This window comes from Corylus avellana, chromosome 8 (genome assembly GCF_965113065.1).
Source record: "Corylus avellana chromosome 8, dhCorAvel1.hap1.2, whole genome shotgun sequence".
In the NCBI taxonomy this organism is placed as follows: domain Eukaryota; kingdom Viridiplantae; phylum Streptophyta; class Magnoliopsida; order Fagales; family Betulaceae; genus Corylus; species Corylus avellana.
In genome coordinates, this window is record NC_142497.1 from 12,481,445 (window position 1) to 12,487,444 (window position 6,000).

Here is a 6,000-nt window from a genome sequence, read left to right on the forward strand (position 1 = left end):
GGACTATCACTATTATGTAAGAAGAAATGGCTGGAAGTATTATCAGTGAGGAAATTTAAAGAAAGAGAAGAAACGGAAACAAAAGGAATGGCTTAAAGGACAAAAGGAATTGAGGATTTTGCCATTGATAAACTTTAACCAAATAGTAAAAAGCTCTGTTATCATATCAAATCTAGTGTAAACAAGATGAAAAATGTTGATACCAAATATTTTCAGTAGGCCCAAATAAAAGGCTCACTATGGATTGAAGGCCACGACCTACTAAGATGCTAAGTGCATGCTTCCAAACGTATGTATTATCACCTGATCCACGCCGAATCAAGCCGTTACATGCTAAATCACACATACTCGATAATCAAGGAAGCTCAATCCTCTGATCCTCAAAGTCATGGTCTGGTCCACTCCAAATCAAATGGTTGGGCATAGAATTGTGTATATCCCGTAATCAAGGAAGCAAAACCATCCTTCAACAAACTCAATCTGGGAGTAACAAACCAAATCTTGTCAAAAGGAGTCCAGGTGCATCATATAAACTTCTCCAGAGATTATCATGGGGAATAATCTCTATTAAACCGCTCCCACAAATTTAGGGAATCAAGTAATATGATGAATTTTATACTCAACTACTCAGTTTGTTATCTCTCTATTATTTCTATACTCTTATTTTAATCAAGTTCTTACTCAGGCATCGGAGGTGGAACGACCGCCACACTCCCCACTTCGTGGTCTGCTACTACTGATCTTTTTTTATTGTTAGCAGGCTTTGGAATCGAGTTGCTACTAGGGTTGACAACTGTATCAACAGTTGGCGCCATTTGTGGGAAACAGGACAAAAGTCACAAATGGTAGCCCAGAGATCTCAAAGCCAAACCGAAGATACTATCAACATGACTAATGTTCCCCCTCTCCAGCCGGAGAACACCAATCAACGCAACACCGGCAATCTTAAAACTGAAGAAACTCCAACTGCATCTCCCATCTTTGGGCCACACTTGCGAACCAGCAGGTGCCTAGAAACGTTGGAGTTCCAGCATGAGCATATATTGAAAACCCTGGAGTTACTACTGCAGAGGAGTTTCGAGAACTGGGCACCAAGTGAAGGACTCAACAGAGGACGAACCACAGCCTAAAACAACCAACGGAGCTAAGAGGCCGCCTGTAACAACATAGGACGAACCATAGCCTGAAATAGCAAATGGACCTAAGAGGGCCCTTGCAACAACAGAGGACGGCTCCACTGATACTTGTTGTGCAAATTTATTTAACTCGCAAGTGCACGAATCAATTGTAATTAATGGATTGCAAGTGCGAGGTTGTACCCAAAGGGAATTGTATTCTTGAAAGCAATTTTAAATCTAAATTAATTAAACCCTAATCTAGTTTCAAATTTTTGAGAGATTCTTTTGTTTGAATGAAAAAGCAAAAGCATGAGCAATTTAAAGTGATTGACATCTTATGACAAAGCACTAAGGTTTCGGAATCCGCACTCACAAATTCATAACAACATAATTTCATGATCTATAATATTCCCCAAAGTTCTCACATATAAATCTTAAGTTTGTTTTAGTATTGCTTCAAAGAATTAATCAAAAGATCCCATGCATCCATTCATAACCCAAATCACAAAAGAAATCCAATATTCGATCAAATTATTAACTGTATCCGTAAATCACAAGAAAATATCCAATCTTTATCAAAACATCAATTGTATCCAGAGAATAAATCACATGGAAAATCCAATTTTTAACAAAGACAACCAAGCAATCAATTGCATTGAATAATCTTAAATCATCAAGTGTATCCTTGAATCACAAAAGATATCCAAGAATTATTCAATCCAATTGATTAGAAGTAAAAGAATAGAGCAATTAAACCATTAAATTGGGAAATATTACATACATGAAACAAAGTTGCTAATCATAAGTGAGGCTTCATCTTCAACCTTAGTTGAAGGTTTAGCCTCTCATGTTATTGAAAGACAAAACAAAATTGATTGAATTCATAATGTAAAATCGAGTACTTACAAATAAGAATCACAAAGTAGAGATCCAAAAGCTAGGGAAACCTCAAACTCTCTTCTTTCTCCTCTACAATCTTCAAATTCGTAGCCACCCCCGACAATTTGATAATTCCCTATTCATAGACCTAAAACTTAGGGTTTTACAAGTTGAAATCGAATAAAATTCGTCCAGGTTTGTACCCTTTTATTACGGGACAATTTTTGAATAGTAAACGTCCGAATTAGGAAAATCCTATTTCACACTGCATTGTATTAGTTTGAGTTAGCTCTCTAATGCCGCTTGAATCATCTTAATAGGATATGTGAGCAAAAAGTTATGGTCAAAATACTGAGACATGCGCAGAATCTAAATTTGAATCCAATCCGAAATTTTATCCAATCTTATCTTTAATCGGATTTAACCATTCCTTGGATTTGGTTAAACTTAACCACATCATCTAGGTCTTCTCAAAGTGTGTTTTCATCCAAAAAATAGTTTTTCTTCAACGACCTACAAAATACTAAAAGCACAAAACTAACACAGAACATCAGATAATAACACAGCTAAAGGATTAACACAAGTAAATTAAGGGGTCCAAATATGCAATATTTGGCACTCATCAAACACCCCCAAACTTAACTTGTGCTAGTCCCTTAGCAAAAAAAAAATTAAAAATAGAATGAAAACAAAACAAAACAAAACATAAATCCTCTTTCGTGGGAGAGACGATTGCCTTTAGCATATGCAACAAACCTTTTGAACCCCTAGGCATTCCTAGTGGATGAGTGAAGTCTCGTGAGGGCTTAACATGAATGATACCTACAAACATTGTGTAGTATGTTGTCAACAAGAAAAAATTTTCACACAAACCATGATTCTTATTAATGAGAAAGCTTAAAAAGACAAATACCATCATCACAGTCAAAAGGAAATCCAGAATCAAATCACTCATAAATGGACAATTTAGACCTCATATGTTTTGAAAAGTGTAAAGTGTAATTAGCATTCCATCATGAAGCTTTCAGTTTAAACTCAAGACAAGTTCCAAAAAAATTTGTAAGACTCCCTAACAAATGAAATAACCAAGGCAATATATGCAATTTTTTTCATAGGCTTTGCAATGTCTAACTCCCCTAAGCTTTCTAATTGACTCATGTAACAAGTGTTAAGCCAACAACTCCCAAGCCAGGTGGCTTTAGGGCACTAGATGTAAAACATCCCTAAGGGCGTATTAACTTAAGTCAAAAAGGCTTTGAAGCTATACTAGCCATATCATAAATCAACATTGAACTTCACACCTTTTAGCGCGGACACTCAATGCTTAATGAGGCAAGAGGTCTGGTTACTCAACAGAAAACTCAACATGATCTTTCTTTTCCTTTTCTTTCTCTTTTTATTTGTTTTTTTATTTTTTATTTTTTATTTTTTATTTATTTTTTATTTTATATATCATGCAAGCCAATGGTTATTCATCAATAGGTCATCCAACAAATTTCAAAGAGAACAAGCTTAAGCTCAAACATCATGCCTCACAGAAAACATGCTAATGTGCTCATAAAAAATAATCTCAAAACGAGTGAAATCTCTTTTACCAAAAAATGAGTCAAATGACTCAGACTCCTAATGACATAATGATGTGTTCAACCCTTTAAGCGAGCTAATAAAATGCAAATCACAGTTACAGTTTAACTCAAACTTGACAACAACATAGCACAATTTTTTATTTTTTATTTTTTTATTTTTAAAAACAATAATTAAACAAATAATCACAAAAATAAACAAACAAAATGTTTTTCCATACCCCCAAACTTGAATCACACATTGTCCTCAATGTAGGCAGAAATACAATACCAAGAGGTATAAGGAACCAAAGTGAGCAAAGAGACGACCCCCAAACTTACTCATGACAACACTCATCCTGAAAAACACAAAAATAAAACAAAAATGAACATAAATGAAACAACACAAAAAACATGACTAAAAATACCAAAGAAAAAAGAATGCCTCCTATAAGTGCTAAGTTTACAGTCTTCAGCTAGACTTTTCACCGCTGATGATTAAGTAGATGACGTAGGATCTTCCAAAGGCAATTCCTCACTTTCTAAAATTTCCAGTTCCAAGAACGGCTTCAACTGCTAACCATTGACCTTGAGAGTACTTCCATTCTTAGGATCCTCGATTTCGATGGCTCCACGAGTAGAAACTGCATGCACTATGAATGGTCCAATCCATCGGGATTTGAGCTTTCCTAGAAACAGATGCAGACGTGAGTTGTAAAGGAGGACTTTCTGACCAACTTCAAACGATCTTCTCAAAATGTTTTGGTCATGGATCTTCTTCATCTGATCTTTGTATAGCTTGGCACAGTTGTAGGCATCATTCCTTAATTCTTCTAATTCATCTAGCTGTAGCTTCCTTTGCTCACCAGCTTTGGTGAGGTTGAAATTTAGCTGCTTTATAGCCCAATAAGCCCAGTGCTCTAATTTCACAGGGAGACATGCCAATTGGAGTCTTGAATGCAGTCTAGTACACCCACAGAGCGTCATTGAGTCAAAGAGACCAGTCCTTCCTTGTCGGGTTCACCATCTTTTCTAATATCCTCTTGATTTCTCTGTTGGATATCTCAACTTGCCCACTTGTCTGAGGATGGTAGGGAGTTGCAACTTTATGAGTAATGTCATACTTCTTCATGAGTTGCTCAAAATATCGGTTGCAAAAATGCTTCCTCCCATCACTGATGATGGCATGTGGTGTCCCAAAACATGCAAACACATTTTCCTTCAAAAATTACATCACAATTCTGTGAACATTAGTCTTGCATGCAATGGCCGCCACCCACTTGGAAACATAATCCACCGCTAGAAGGATGAAAAAATACCCATAAGAATTAGGGAAGGGCCCCATGAAATCGATGCCCCAAACATCAAACAGCTCAGCTCCACAATAAGGATTGGGTTTAGCGGCATCATATTCCTTCTTCCAATGCTCCCCAACTTCTGGCATCTATCACAGGCTAAACAGTAGGCATAGGCATCACGAAAAATGGAGGGCCAATAGAATCCACTTTAAAGAATCTTCGCCGCGGTCTTTTTAGAACTGAAGTGTCCTCTACATGCATGATCATGCCAAAAAGATAGGACATTTTGCTGGTCTTTTTCAGGAATGCATCTCCTTATAATCTGATTTGGACAGTATTTGAATAGGTAAGGATCATCCCAAAAGAAGTACTTCACCCCAGCCAAGAATTTTGATTTGTCTTGCCTGGTCCAATGTGATGGCATCTGGCCACTGACAAGGTAGTTCACTATGTTTGCGAAACATGGTGCAGGATTTTGAGAGATGTGCATAAGTTGTTCATCAGAGAATGTCTCAGCAATCGGCACAACATTTTCATTGAAGTCCACAATCAGCCTAGATAGATGGTCAGCTACCACATTCTCGGAACCCTTCTTGTCCTGAATTTCAATATCAAACTCTTGCAGCAACAGAATCCACCGGATGAGACGAGATTTAGCATCTTTCTTTGACAATAGATATTTCAACGCAGCATGATCCGAGTAGACTAAGACTTTAGATCCTAGCAAGTAAGATCTAAATTTATCCAGAGCAAACACTACAGCTAACAACTCCTTTTTAGTAGTGGAGTAGTTGAGTTGTGCATCATTCGAAGTCTTGCTGGCATAGTATATGACATGTGGAATCTTCTCTACTCGCTAACCCAAAACAGCTCCCACAGCATAATCAGAGGCATCACACATTATTTCGAACGGAACCCCCCAATTAGGTGGCTGAATGATTGGTGTAGAAGTTAAGGTCTTTTTCAGAATCTCAAAGGCTGTCTAGCACTTGTCATTGAAATCAAAAGGAACATCTTTTGCCAGCAAATTACATAGAGGTCTTGCTATCTTGTTGAAGTCCTTGATGAATCTTCTGTAGAACCCAGTATGTCCCAGAAACGACCGAATCTCCTTAACTATCCGAGGGGGTGAAAGGTTAGATA

General features: G+C 37.2%; 1 pseudogene; it reads right to left on the reverse strand.

Annotated features, from left to right (window-relative positions):
* LOC148584139 (uncharacterized) overlaps positions 1-5,758 on the reverse strand; it is a 43,613-nt pseudogene extending 37,855 nt beyond the window's left edge.
* Between the last annotated feature and the right edge of the window lie 242 nt (positions 5,759-6,000).